The 15,882-nt window shown below is 37.8% G+C and overlaps 1 protein-coding gene across 3 annotated transcripts in view; it reads right to left on the bottom strand.

Moving 5' to 3' along the window:
• Positions 1 to 15,882, bottom strand: part of ZFPM2 (zinc finger protein, FOG family member 2) — a 491,022-nt gene that overhangs the window by 227,453 nt on the left and 247,687 nt on the right. The window lies entirely within an intron of this gene.

Here is a 15,882-nt window from a genome sequence, read left to right as displayed (position 1 = left end):
CAAAGAATAAACACCAGACTAAACACTGGGATAAAAGGAAAAAAAAAAATCTCTGTCAGAAATTGAAGACCCAGTCTCTAAAAAAAAATCAAATCTATGATCTTTATGCCCTGGTGGTATTATATTATCATATTACCATGCCAAAAAAAATTTATATTTTAAAATATTATCTCAATAACTTAGTTTTTAAAATGATATTTCTTCTCCATGTGCTCAATAGCATACATGAGACTCTATATAGAATAGTAAGCATAAATGGAAGTCCATATAAATAGAAAGCTGAGAAAATTCTAAATGGAATCAAATGTATTCAGTAATTAAAATTTCTAAATGATAATACGAGTCGTAGGTAACAAATTATAAAATGAAGTTGCTTTAATCTTCTCTTAGATTACTTTCAAGTCAGTAGCTATCTTTAAATAGGTAGATTTAATCTTGATGTTTTAAAAACATCATCAACCTGAGTTCAATTATATCTCTTTTTCATTTGTCACCTCCCATTAATAGTTAAAATATCAGGCGTAATTTCCATGTTTGTGTTATTTCTTATCCTGAAAATTAAAATCAAAGTATGTAAGCCACAACCAACTAAAATAATGTGTAATGGGTAAATTGTGTCCATTATTAAACATAAATTTATCTCCATGTGAACAATAGTTAAGGGGTAATCTGACATATTGATGCAATGGGAACAATTCCATGGTCACAGTCAAAAATTTAAACTCAAGGACCACACCTCCATTATCCTGTCTTCTCATACTGCCTTCTTGTCCCAAAAGCCAAATACACCTGAAATGGAAGAACCCATTAAATTAAGACAGGTGTGCCCCACCCCCTTTTTTTTCCTTTTTGTGTATTGGTGTCTGAAGATTAGTAAAATCTCCAAAAAATGGACTCAGAAAGATTCAATAGATCCCAACTTCCACAAGATAGTGTTACAAATAGAATATTTATATTAAATAACATTTATGCTTAAGTACCAAATGCTGAAGCTTATTCAGAGTCCAGAGAAGACGTAACAATAATTTGTTTCCTCTATGTAGAATGACAAACCCACCTGGAGATTTGTCCTTGAAAGCACTTGTTTTTCATCCTTGTAGAAACTTTTGATTAATACATTGGAATCAAATGTCCAATCAAAAGTATATAGACACAAACTCAAAGACAAAGCCCAGCTAACAATCCATTGTGATGTCAAAAAGGAATCAGTAGGAAAATGTCCCTCAATGTATGCATATTCATGTGATTATGCAGTTATTTAAATCTTTAGGATAAATTTTCTATTTAAAAAGGGACTTATTTCTATCTGATAGGAGTTCTTAGTATATTTTAACCACACTTTTTAATATTTTAAACAATTTCTTGCAATTTACCATTAAGAGCTAAAATTCATTTCACTCTTTCAACTGAACACTAGCTAAGAATGTTGTTTTCTACAAAAAAAGGAAGTCCAAACAATTTGCTTGGTTTTACACACTAAAAAACAGTCATGTCACAAAGTAAATGATACCAGAGGAATCATGAGAACCTTTGAAAACCTTTTTTAAAAGTAATTCAACCTCCCTTTCTGCCACTGAGGGCCCATACTCAGTCAAACAGGGACTCCTTATCTATACCTATGGATTTACAAGCAGGTCTGTTTTTTAATGGATTAAGAACTACAAACTTGGGTCAGATCACAAAGTGATACCCAAATATCTCCAAAGTTTTTGAGGTGTCTGGGTATGCATTAAAATTTTAAACAGACCAAAAATACTTTTATGAGCTCTTAAAGATGGCCTTAATAGAGAGTCCAGCCATTCAAGTTATCAAATCGAGCTTCTCAACTTTATTAGGCAAGCAGATAAATCCTGGTCTCCTTTCTTGCTTATCAAGAAGTTATTTTGAGGTTTGTGGAATTCCTTTCTTTAACTGAAATAGTTAAATAAAAATACTTGTTTATTCACAAAAGCTTCTAAAGAAAACCAGAAGCACAGTGCAAATAACTATCGTACATACATGACCAAGGCTACATAGGTTAATAATAGCAAAGGAAATAAGACATTGTATAAATGGAAGTTATATGTAATTTAACTCATGTTGCTTAAAATATGATACTTTAAAGTTTTTCAATGACTAATAGGTGCCAGGAAGTAAAGGAAAGATTATCGCACTAAGATTAAGAAGATTGACTTTCAGCCTTCAACTCTGTTCAATAATGAGCTGAATGGCCTTGTATAGGTTATATCTTTCCTGAGTATTTGTCATTGTTAAATGAGGAGTTTGCACTCACTGTAAGGTGGTTTCCAACTTTTGACATCCCATGATACCATAATTTCTATTTCTTAGATATCATATATTATAATGAGAGGTAGAAAGTGCGCTAGGCTGGTAGGTCAAAAGATCCAAGTCCTCGAACCATTTAACACAAAATGAATACTTGACTTGAAAAATCAGAGATTTCAAAATCAGAAAACAAAGTTCCAGTCCTTACTAGATTTGTTTGTTCATTTCTTTATTTTTTCATTCATTAGTTTATTCACTAATTTATTCTATATATACTTACTAGGTGTCTATTAAGTATCCTACAGTGAGGTAAGCACAGCCATATAGCAATGAACAAAGTAAGTATGGACTTTAGAGGGACTGTGAGAAACGAATCCGTAAAGCTTAGGTAGTAGAAGCCATAGAATTCAGTGACTGTTTAGATTTTACTAATTAGGGAAGGAAAAATCCAAGGATGGTTCCCAGTAGAAAACAGGAAAAGGGGATCTACGATCACTTACCTACTGAGGCAGAGAAACATACAAAAGTAAGACTGAAGAATAGGATAAGGAGACTTTCGGGGAGGAGGGCAGAGTAAGGGAGCCCTTCCACCAAATTAACTATTAAACAGGCAGGAACTGTCTGAAACAACTATTTGGAAACTCTGGAGGCCAAAAGAACACTGTACGGTCTCCAGGGAAGAGGCTGATAAACTACGGTAAAGACCAGTAAATTGCTCTCTTCAGGCAGCAGCTACCAGCATCCACCCCCACTTTCATGGCAGTGGTCCAGTCCCCCACTTCGTGGTCCAGTCCTGACTAGGGCACTGGTGAGAGAAAGGTACATAAAAATCCTCTACCCCAAGAATAGTGGTGGATATGGCTGATCACTGATTAAAAATTTAATTTGCAAATTCAGATTGCTGAGGTCCTAGCTCTGAGGGCAGCTACTATTTAAGCCTACATTGAAAAGACAGTGCAACCACTGTTTCAACCATCCCTGGGCAGGGGAGGAGGCTGAAGAGAATTAAGGATGCAGCACTTCTTCAGGGCTGTGGGGAGGGTTAGCTGAAGGGCTGTATTTCCTGGGCAGGCCAGGAAAGCTCAGCTCTGGGGAAGTCTTCTGAGAAGGTTTTGGCGCCTTTCTGGATCCCCTCCCCAAGGCACTTTGAGGACAGTCAGTGCCCCTTTGTGGGTTCCTGACCCTGTTTTAGCTGGGAAAGACTGGCTTCCAAAAGTCCTCTCCAGGGCGATCACCCACCCAGAATCTGCCTTCCAGACAAAAGCAGTGAGAAACAATGAAAGTAGTGCAAAAAACTATGAAGACAGATGGTCTGGGAAGAAGGACTGCCAGCTTCAATCCGCCAAGTATGTCTCCTGGGAAACAGAGGAGACAACCAAACTCCTGTAAACAGAGGAACTCCAGAACAACTAACAAGCAAAGGCCCAGAACAAGAAAGAGGCCTAAAAAGACAGGAAAAACCCTGTACACTGCATTCAACTAGGGCAGACCTTCCTGATAGGAAAGCTGAAGCTCAAGAAAATCTGTCTCATAATGAGCTAGCTAAAAATCCAAGAAATAGACATCTCAGGGAATAAATCCCGGAGTTAACATTTTAAAATACTAAAATGTACAGTATGCAACAAAAGAGTATAAGACAAACAAAGAAACAAGAAAGGATGGCCTATCCGAAGGAAGAAGATAAAAATCCAGAAAACCCCAATGAAGAAAACAAGAAATGTGGACATAGCAAACAAAGTCTTTAAAAAAAAAAATGACCTTAAAAGTGCTCAAGGAGATGAAGGAAAGTACAGACAAAGAACTAAAGGATATCAGGAAAACAATGAATAAGCAAAACAAGAGTATAGGTAAAGAGATAGAAATTTTAAAAAGGAACAAAACAGTACCACTGGGGTCAAAACCCAAAATAACAGGATACTTTCAAGAGCAGTTTGGAGCTGGCAGAAGAAGGAATCAGTGAACATAAAGACAAGACACTAGAAATGAGTCAGGCTGAGGAGCAGAAAGAAAAATGAAATAGTAAAAGTGAAAATAGCCTGACACAGCTATGGGATACCATCAAGTGCACACATTATGGGAGTCCCAGCAGGAGAAGAAAGAAAGAAAAACAAAAGGGTAGAGAGAATAGTCAAAGAAATCATGACAGAGAACATCCCAAACTTAGCAAAAGAAATGAATATGCACATCCAAGAGACTCAGAGTACACCAAATTGCATAAACATGAAGAAAAATATACCCTGTCTTTGCTGGTTTGGAAGTATTATGTCCCCCAAAACACTATTATCTTTGATGCAGTCTTGTGTGGGCAGGAAATGTATTGGTGTAGATTGGGTTGGAGACTTTTGATTGGATGTTTCCATGGAGATGTGATCACTCTACTATGGTGAGATCTCTCATTGGGTAATTTCCATGGAGGTGTGGCCCTGCCCCTTCAGTATGGGCCTTGATTACTTTACTGGAGCTGTATATAAGCTCAGACAGAAGGAGCAAGCTTGGTACAGCCAAAAGGGACACTTTCAAGAACACACAGGAGCTGCGAGAGGAGCTTCAACTTACAGCCAAGGGGGAAACTTTGAAGAACGCACAGGAGCTGAGCGAGGAGCTGCAGATGATAGATTGAAGATGGCTGTTGAAAGGAGACTTTTGCTCCAGAGAAGCTAAGAGAGGAAAATGCCCCAAAAGCAACTAAGAGTGACATTTTTTGAGGAACTGCAGCCTAGAGGGAACATCCTGGGAGAAAGCTATTTCGAAACCAGAACTCTGGAGCAGATGCCAGCCACGTGCCTTCCTAACAGAGGTTTTCCAGTCACCATTGGCCATTCTCCAGTGAAGGTACCTGATTGCTGACGACTTACCTTGGACACTTTATGGCCTTAAGACCATAATTTTGCAACCAAATAAACCCCTTATATAAAAGTTGATTCATTTCTTGTGTTTTGCATTCCAGCAGCATTAGCAAACTAGAACACCATCATATACTGAACACACTATTGAATGAAAAAGACAAGGAGAGAGCTCTGAAAGCTGCAAGAGAAAAGCAACATGTTATGCACAAGAGAGTCCTAATTAGACTGAGTGCTGATTTCTCATCAGACACCATGGAGGCAAGAAAGCAGTGGGGTGAAATACTTAAAGTGTGAAAGAAAACAACTGCCAGCCAAGAATTTTATATCCAACCAGACTGTCTTTCAAAAATAAGGGAGAGGAGGACTTCTGGAAGATGGCGGTTAGCAGAGACAGGGCAAAAAAACATCTTTGTGAAAAATACTAGATAAAAGACAGAAAGTGACCCAGAACACCAGTTCCTGTGATGCAACAGCTGGACAAAGTTTGCTAAATCCACAGGGACCATGCACTTGGTGAAACTGGGAGTCTGCATTCTGAAATGAGTGAGCCTGATGAATATCTGGCAGCCATGCTGCGGGCTGGGGAAACTGAGGGTTGGCATTTGGAGTTGGTCTAGTTTTGAAAACCCAAAAGTGGCTGTGGATACAGCAGCAAGAACCACATAGTGAAGCGCAGTGGGAACTGCGCCCCCACAACCTGTGGACATGCCTCAATATCTGGTGTGGACGACAGCCGTTCGCGCACCCACCGCCAACTGTCTCAGAGCTAGGAAGACAGAGTTCAGCAAAAAATGGGAAAATAACCACACCCCATACAGCCATCTTCCCGTTGGGCTGGGAATGCTCCTGCCCGGCGCCGACACTGCAGCCTAGAGCTGAACCAAACAACCCAGTGGGACGGGAAGTGTTTCCAGCAACACGCGCATGCCACAATATCTGGCATGGATGATAGCCTTTTGTGCACCCGCAGCTAACTGTCCCAGAGCCAGGAAGGTGGAAGTGTGCAAAAAGGGGGAAATTAACACGCCCCATACAGCCATCCTTTCAACAGGCTGGGAACGCCCCTACAGGGCCCTGCAGCCCAGAACTTCCCTTGGGGAACAGTGCTCAGTAGTGATGTAGCACAGTCTTCCCTCAGCAGAGGCCCTAGGACGGCATGGCTTGGAAGAGTGACATACTCGGAAGTCCAAGGGACCATACACCAATACCAAGGACTTGTCAGTCAGCAGCAGAGACAAACTGGCAAGACTGAACTGAAGGTTTGGACTCTTGCAACAGCTTTAAATCTCCAGGAACATGTGGGAGGTTTGATTATTAAAGCTGCCCTCCTTCCCTAACTGCTCAGACACAGGCCCCACATTCAGGGCAGGCAGCACCAACTACACACACAAACTTGGTGCACTAACTGGACTCCCACAAGATTCAGAACCACACTCACCACAAAGGCAAAGTTGGGGAGAACTGGCTTGAGGGGAATAGGTGGCTCACGGGTGCCATGTGCTTGTTAGTTAGAGAAAGCGTATGCCACCAAGCTGTAGATCTGAAAAATTAGACATAAGTGTTTGAATAATAACTCTATCAAGTTAAGCAAGTGCCAAGAGGCCAAAAACAATAGAAAATTTTAAAGCATATGATAAAACCAGATGATATGGATAACCCAAACCCAAACAGCCAAATCAAAAGATCAGAGGAGACATGGTACTTGGAACAATTAATCAAAGAACTAAAGACAAACAACAGGAGCATGGCACAGGATATAAAGGACATGAAGAGGACCCTAGAAGATCATAAAGAAGATAATGCAAGAGTAAATAAAAAAATAGAAGATCTTATGGAAATAAAAGAAACTGTCAACCAAATTAAAAAGATTCTGGATACTCACAGTACAAGACTAGAGGAAGCTGAACAGCAAATCAGCGACCTCAAAGAAGACACAATGAAAAGTGAAAGAACAAAAGAAAGAATGGGGAAAAAATAAAAAAAAAATCGAAATGGACCTCAGGGATATGATAGATAATACAAAATGTCCAAATATCAGAGTTATTGGTGTTCCAGAAGGGGAAGAGAAGGGTAAAGGTCTAGGGAGAGTATTCAAAGAATTGTTGGGGAAAACTACCTAAACCTGCTAAACAACATAAACACACAAATCATAAATGCCCAGTGAACTCCAATTAGAATAAATCCAAATAAATCCACTCCGAGATATATTCTGATCAGACTATCAAATACTGAAGAGAAGGAGCAAGTTCTGAAAGTAGCAAGAGAAAAAGCAGTTCACCACTTACAAAGGAAACAACATAACATAAGACTAAGTAGTGACTACTCAGTGGCTACCATGGAGGCGAGAAGGCAGTGGCATGACATATTTAAAATTCTGAGAGAGAAAAATTGCCAACCAAGAATTCTTTATCCAGCAAAGCACTCCATCAAATTTGAAGCAGAGCTTAAATTTTTCACAAACAAATGCTGAGAGAATTTGCCATCAAGAGACCTGCCCTACTTGAGGTACTAAAGGAAGCCCTACTGACAGAGAAACAAACAAAGGACAGAGATTCAGTATGGGTATGTTAAAAGACATTAAGAGAGAGAAAAATATATCACACAAACATAAACCAAAGGATAGGATGGCTGATTCAAGAAATGCCCTCACAGTAATAATTGAATGTAAATGGATTAAACACCTCAATCAAAAGACAGAGATTGGCAGTATGGATAAAAAAAATATGAACCATCAATATGTTGCATACAAGAGACTCATCTTAGACACAGGGACACAAAGAAATTGAAAGTGAAAGGATGGAAAAAAATATTTCATGCAAGCTACAGCCAAAAGAAAGCAAGAGTATCAATATTAATCTCAGATAAAATAGACTTTAAATGCAAGGATGTTAGGAGAGACAAGGCCACTACATACTAATAAACGTGGCAATTCAACAGGAAGAAATAACAATTATCAATGTTAATGCACCCAATCAAGGTGCCACAAACACTGGCAAAACTAACGAAAACAATTGATGTTTCCACAATAATTGTGGGAGACTTCAACACATCACTCTCTCCTATAGATAGATCAACCAGACAGAAGACCAATAAGGAAACTGAAAATCTAAACAATCTGATAAATGAATTGGATTTAACAGACATATATAGAACATCATATCCCAAATCACCAGAATACACATTCTTCTCTAGTGCTCACAGAACTTTCTCCAGAATAGATCATATGCTGGGACATAAAACAAGCCTCAATAAATTAAAAAAAAAAATGAAATCATTCAAAGCACATTTTCTGACCACAATGGAATATAATTAGAAGTCAATAACCATCCGAGACTTAGAAAATTCACAAATACTTGCAGGTTAAACAACACGCTCCTAAACAATCAGTGGGTTAAAGAAGAAATAGCAAAAGAAATTGCTAAATACAGAGAGATGAATGAAAGTGAGAACACAACATATCAAAACCTATGGGATGCAGCAAAAGCGGTACTGAGGGGGAAACTTACAGTGCTAAATGCATACATCAAAAAGGAAGAAAGAGCTAAAATCAAAGAACTAATGGAGCAACTGAAGAAGCTAGAAAATGAATAGCAAGCCAATCCTAAACCAAGTAGAAGAAAAGAAATAACAAGGATTAAAGCAAAAATAAATGACATACAGAACAAAGAAACAATAGAGAGAATAAATAACACAAAAACTTGGTTCTTTGAGAAGATCAACAAGATTGACAAGCCCCTAGCTAGACAGACAAAATCAAAAAGAAGACCCATATAAACAAAATAATAAATGAGAAAGGTGACACTACTGCAGATCCCGAAGAAGTTAAAAACATTGTAAGAGGATACTATGAACAGCTGTATGGCAACAAACTGGATAATGTAGAGGAAATGGACAATTTCCTGGAAACATATGAACAACCTAGACTGACCAGAGAAGAAACAGAAGACCTCAACCAACCCATCACAAGCAAAGAGATCCAATCAGTCATCAAAAAACTTCCCACAAATAAATGGCCAGGGCCAGATGGCTTCACAGGGGAATTCTACCAAACTTTCCAAAAAGAACTGACACCAATCTTACTTAAACTCTTTCAAAACATCAAAGAAAATGGAACAGTACCTAACACATTTTTTGAAGCTAACATCAATCTAATACCAAAACCAGGCAAAGATGCTACAAAAAAGGAAAACTACAGGCCTATCTCCCTAATGAATACAGATGCAAAAATTCTCAACAAAATACTTGCAAATCGAATCCAAAGACACATTAAAAAAATCATACACCATGACCAAGTGGGGTTCATTCCAGGCATGCAAGGATGGTTCAACATAAGAAAATCAATCAATGTATTACACTACATTAACAAATCAAAAGAGAAAAATCAAATGATCATCTCAATAGATGGTGAAAAAGCATTTGACAAAATCCAACATCCCTTTTTGATAAAAACACTTCAAAAGGTAGGAATTGAAGGAAACGTCCTCAATATGATAAAGAGCATATGTGAAAAACCCACAGCCAGCATAGTACTCAATGGTGAGAGACTGAAAACCTTCCTCTAAGATCAGGAATGAGACAAGGATGCTTGCTATCATCACTGTTATTCAACATTGTGCTAGAATGCAATCTGGCAAGACAAAGATATAAAAGGCATCCAAATTGGAAAGGAAGAAGTAAACCTGTCATTATTTGCAGATGATATGATCTTATAGCTGGAAAACCCTGAGAAATCGACGATACAGCTACTAGAGCTAATAAACAAATGTAGCAAAGTAGCAGGATACAGGATTAATGCTTATAACTCAGTAATGTTTCTATACACTAGAAATGAATAAAGTGAAGAGACACTCAAGAAAAAGATACCATTTTCAACAGCAACTAAATAAATCAAGTACTTAGAAATAAACTTAACCAAAGATGTAAAAGACCTATACAAAGAAAACTACATAACTCTACTGAAAGAAATAGGAATGGACCTTAAAAGATGAAAAAATATTCCATGTTCATGGATAGGAAGGCTAAATGTTATTAAGATGTCACGTCAATTCTACCCAAACTCATTTACAGATTCAATGCAATCCCAATCAAAATTCCAACAACCTACTTTGCAGACTTGGAAAAGCTAGTTATCAAATTTGTTTGGAAAGGCAAGATGCCTTGAATTGCTAAAAACACTCTAAAAAAGAAAAATGAAGTGGGAGGACTTACACTCCCTGACTTTGAAGCTTATTATAAAGCCACAGTACTCAAAACAGCATGGTACTGGCACAAAGAAAGACACATTGATCAATGGGATCAAATTGAGAATTTGGAGATAGACCTCCAGATCTACAGCTGACTGATCTTTGATAAGGCCCCCAAAGCCACTGAACTGGGACATAACAGTCTTTTCAACAGATCGGGCTGGGAGAGCTGGATATCCATATCCAAAAGAATGAAAGAGGACCCCTACCTCACACCCTACACAAAAATTAACTCAAAGTGGATCAAAGACCTCAATATAAAAGACAGTACCATAAAACTCCTAGAAGATAATGTAGTGAAACATCTTCAAGACCTTGTATTAGGTGGTCACTTCCTAACCCTTACACCCAAAGCACAAGCAACAAAAGAAAAAATAGATAAATGGGAACTCCTCAAACTTAGAAGTTTCTGTACCTGAAAGGAATTTGTCAGAAAGGTGAAGAGGCAGCCAACTCAATGGGAAAAAAGTTTTTGGAAACCATGTATCTGACTAAAGACTGATATCTTGCATATATAAAGAAATTCTACAACTCAATGACGATAGTACAAGCAGCCCAATTATAAAATGGGCAAAAGATATGAAAAGACAGTTCTCTGAAGAGGAAATACAAATGGCAAAAAAAAAAACACATTTAAAAAAATGTTCAGCTTCACTAGCTATTAGGAGATGCAAATTAAGACCATAACGAGATACAATCTCACACCAATTAGAATGGCTGCCATTAAACAAACAGGAAACTACAAATGCTGGAGAGGATGTGGAGAAGATGGAACTTATTCATTGTTGGTGGGACGTTATAATGGTTCAGCCACTCTGGAAGACAGTCTGGCAGTTCCTTAGAAAACTAGATACAGAGTTACCCTTCAATCCAGCAATTGCACTTCTTGGTATATATTCAGAAGATCTGAAAGCAGTGACACAAACAGATACCTGCACACCAGTGTTCATAGCAGCATTATTCACAACTGCCAAAAGACGGAAACGACCCAGATGTCCTTCAACAGATGAATGGATAAATAAAATGTGGTATATACACACGATGGAATAGTACGTGGCAGTAAGAAGGAACGATGTTGCAAAACATATGACAACATGGATGAACCTTGAAGACATAATGCTGACCGAAATCATTCAGGCACAAAAAGAGAAATATTATATGCTACCACTAATGTCACCATTGAAAAATGTAAAATAAATGGTTTATAATGTAGAATGTAGGAGACCTAGCGATAGAGAGCAATTAGTAAAGGAGGAACGATAACCTGATAAGAACAGATAAGTTATCATGGGTAAATTTAACGTTCTGGGAAGGCCCAAGGATGACCATGGTTTGTTAATTTCTGGTGGGTATGGTAGGAACAAGTTCACAGAAATGTTGCTATTTTAGGTTATCTGTCTTTCTTATTCCTTAGCTGGATTATAGTCTGTATATTTTCTTGGTGTAGAGTAGGAACATTTGGAAGTAAAGTAGTTATTTTACATTAGCTGTTGTTTTCTTATTCCCTTGCTTTGATTTGTTTGAAATGTTTTTTTATCGTTTTTTTTTTTTTTGATATTGTTAATAGTTAATTTAAAAAAAATGAAAAAAAAAATGCAGAGCCCCCCACCCCCCACCCCGAGGAGCTGGGGGAGAATGCAGGGGTATTGGGCTTCCCCACCTCGATGGTTGCTGATGTGCTTGCAGACATTGGGGACTGGCAGTTTGATGTGTCGAGCCCTCTATAACAGGACTTGCCCTTGGGAAGACTGTTACTACAAAGGAGAGGCTAGGCCTGCTTATAACTGTGCTTAACAGTCTCCTCCCAAATGTCTCTTTGTTGCTCAGATGTGGCCTTCTCTCTCTAGCTAACCCAACTTGGCAGGTGAAATTACTGCTCTCCCCCCTACGTGGGAACTGACATCCAGGGGTGTAAATCTCCCTGGCAACATGGAATATGACTTCCGGGGAGGAATCTAGACACAGCTTCGTGGGATGGAGAACATCTTCTTGACCAGAAGGGGGATGTGAAATGAAATGAAATAAGTTTCAGTGGCTGAGAGATTCCAAAAGGAGCTGAGAGACACTCTGGTGGACACTGTTACGCACAATATAGACAACCCTTTTTAGGTTTTAATGAATTGGAATAGCTAGCAGTAAATACCTGAAACTATCAAACTACAACCCAGTTTGTATCTTGAATCTTGAAGACGATTGTATAACAATGTAGCTTATGAGGGGTGACAATGTTACTGGGAAAGCCATGTGGATCACACTCTCCTTTGTCCAGAGTGTATGGATGGATGAGAAAAACAGGAGCAAAAAAAAAAAAAAAAAAAAAGAGGGAGAGATTAAGACATTCTCTCAAATAAATGAAAGCTGAGGGAGTTCCACTAGACCTACCCTATAATCACTGCTAGAGGGAGTTCTCAGATTGAAGGGAAAGGACATTACACAGTGGTTCAAAGCAGGATAAAGAAATAAAGACCTGCAGCACAGGTAACTATTTGGTGAATTATAAAAGCTAGTATTATTGCATTGCATTATTTGGTATGTAACATCACTTCTTACTTCCTACAGGTATTAAAATGCAAATGCACAAAAAGAATGATAAATCTAGGTTTTTTGATATACAATGTAAAACATATAAAGTACAAAAAAATTGGGAGGTGAAAAGGGGAAAAGGAAAAGTACATGTGCGTGCTATTGAAATTAAGCTGGCATCAAACCAAATATGATTGTTATATATTTAGGATGTTAAATTATAACCTCATGGTAACCACCAGGAAAACATACGAAAAACTGTATGTATGGTTAACAGAATAAAAATTTTAAAAAATATCCATGGAACTGAAACCTACGTTAAACCATGGACTTTAATAGTACAATTATAAAAATGTTCTATCATCAATTGTAGCAAACATTCCACATGAATGCAGGGTGTTTGTGGTGGTGTGGTGTGTGGTAATTCTATATTTTAGGCATGATTGTTCTGTAAACCCAAAATTTCTCAAATAAAGAAAAAAAAGTTAACTATGGTTTGGGGGTGGGGACTAAAAGAGCAAACAAAAAATAATATGCTCCAACTATTCATTTTTTATACAAAATGAATTAAAGTAAAGTAAACAAAATTTACAAAAAAAAAAATAAGATAAGAGTTAAAATTGGAAATGCTGATGTTGAGATAGCCATAAGGAAGCAAAGAGGTGACTTTGACATAGTCAAGAGGCTACAGAGGCCCGGAGCTTGGAAGCCAGGTCTTGATGAGAGATATACATTTTGTCATTTATTCCTTTATTATATCCAACTTAGATATGGAAATAAAAGCCATGGGATTGCTTATGTGAGAAAGAGTGCATAGTGATAAAGTAAGAAGACGGAGTTCCAAGAGGCTAAAAGGTAGAAGGGTGGAGGAGAGGCTGTGCACAGAAAACTTAGCAGAAGAGGCAAAAGGCTTGAAAAGAAACTGAATATGGTAACATAGTGGCCAAGGAATTGATAATTTGAAGGAGAGTGCAACAAATACGATGAACATTTTTTAGTATGGCAAAACAACAACTGGAAAGATTCATTTGGACAAGATGGAAATCAAGGGGGTACTGAGTTAAATAAGTTTTGTAGAACTGGAGGCCAGTACACAGATTAGAAGAAGTATGAAACTGAATAGAAGAGAAAACAGAAAAAGTTACATGACACTGGGCAAGTTACTTAATTCTTTCAGCTTCAGTTTCTGTATCCACAAAATAGGAGTTATATCTTCCTCATATGGTTGTGAAAATTAACTCAGATAACAAATTCAACATACCTGTTAAACATATACCACTTCAATGAAAATAATTAAAGCATTCTAAGGGCATGTTCCCATACTCCCACCATCACATCTACTATCCACCACTGTCTGCACTCAGTGTCTTTATTGCTTTTATCCAAATTACTCCCCATACACTCACAACTTCCTTTCAAATATCTCCTGGATTCACCCTTATTGTCACCATTTCCCAGGTTTTAATCAACTCATACCTAGATGACCAACCAGCCTCTAATCACTCTACAGCTCCAATTCAGGCTCCAAATCCCTATCAGGATAAACTCACTAAAACAGTACTTTCATCACGTCATTCGCCTATGCAAGCTCTGCACTGGTTCTCTACTGACCATCCCAAGTATGAGTATCTTTGCCTACATTTCAGTACCACCGTAACTGCACCCCACAGTGCCTGCCTGACTCTTATGTTCTACTTGCCTCCAGAATGTGGTATATACATGTGTTCTTCCAGAATGCGTTCTTCCTTCCAGTTGGGAAAGTCCTCACAATCCCCTCTGGGAATTGTCCCTGCTCCCTGGCAGTCCCACCATCCTCTGTCTTCCTTAATAACCCCATTAATTTCTCCTTCATGACGCTTCTCTGATTATTGAGACAAACTGAGTTCTCCTTCCTTAATATTCCCTTGGCATTTATAGTCCAATACCACACAGCTTTGCATTTAATGATTCCCTAGTGGTTTCTCCTTTATAACTTCTTTCACCTTAACAGTACTATAAATATCTTGGTCTACAGCCATTATTTTTATTTCTGTTTCTCCTTTGGTAATTGATTTAGTTTGTGACACATGGTAATTACAAAATACAAACTGAATATAGTTGACTGAAGGAAGATTTCATAAGACTATGTATCTTAATTTCAGTACAAAGTTGATTTTAGAGACAAAAGAAAGTTGCCTTAGTAGTCATCTTCTCTTTCTATTACAATAATCATTCATTTCATTTGTTCAGCACTTTACTACATTCATACATATTACCTCATCTGTGAAAAATGGAGTAGGGTGAAAAATAAAGATTACCCTCCTTTGCCAATTTCATATTTTTGTACTATTCTTCAAAAAGAAGGCTTATTTTTAACATGCTGGGTAGGTTCACACAAAATATTTGAGACACAGAGGATGGGCTAATCAATTCTGGTAAAAGATAATATTGTTAGTGCTGAGGACTGTTCCTCTTATCTTCTTGATAATGCGTACTTTTAACAGTCTGCGATTACTCAAAGACTTAGGATAGCTTCCCTTAAATAAAGCTCTAAGTCAGAAATCACTACCAAACACCCCGCAGCTTTTAAGATATCAAACCACGTTTTGGCCCCAATGAAAGAAATTCACTGGTGGAAGCAAATATTTAACACCACCAGACCTGTCCTCAAATCTCTTTCAGTTAGGGTGCTATCAAGACATTACTGTTGTTACTTTTTGACAGGGTTCTTTTGTGTCTCTTTAGAAAGCAACCTATATGAAAATAGCACACCAAAAGAGAGCAGACAAGATGTGGGTATTTTAGTGTCCATATCAGCAATCATGCTTCAACTGAATTCAAAATTATGTTGATGATTTACACATACAGTATTTACAGAACATCCCTTAACTCTAGGCTCAGATTTCATAGAAGGGCATGGTTTTAAGTAGATGAGATGAGAGAAAATCATTTTACATCTGCTGAAAATAAACTCTGGATCAGTTTGAACGGAGTTTTAAATGTATAACCAAATTTTAAAGCAGACC

The sequence above is a fragment of the Choloepus didactylus genome, chromosome 14 (genome assembly GCF_015220235.1).
Source record: "Choloepus didactylus isolate mChoDid1 chromosome 14, mChoDid1.pri, whole genome shotgun sequence".
NCBI classification, from domain to species: Eukaryota; Metazoa; Chordata; class Mammalia; order Pilosa; family Megalonychidae; genus Choloepus; species Choloepus didactylus.
Note: the sequence above shows the minus strand (reverse complement) of the source record. Positions and strands in the feature narration are given on the sequence as shown.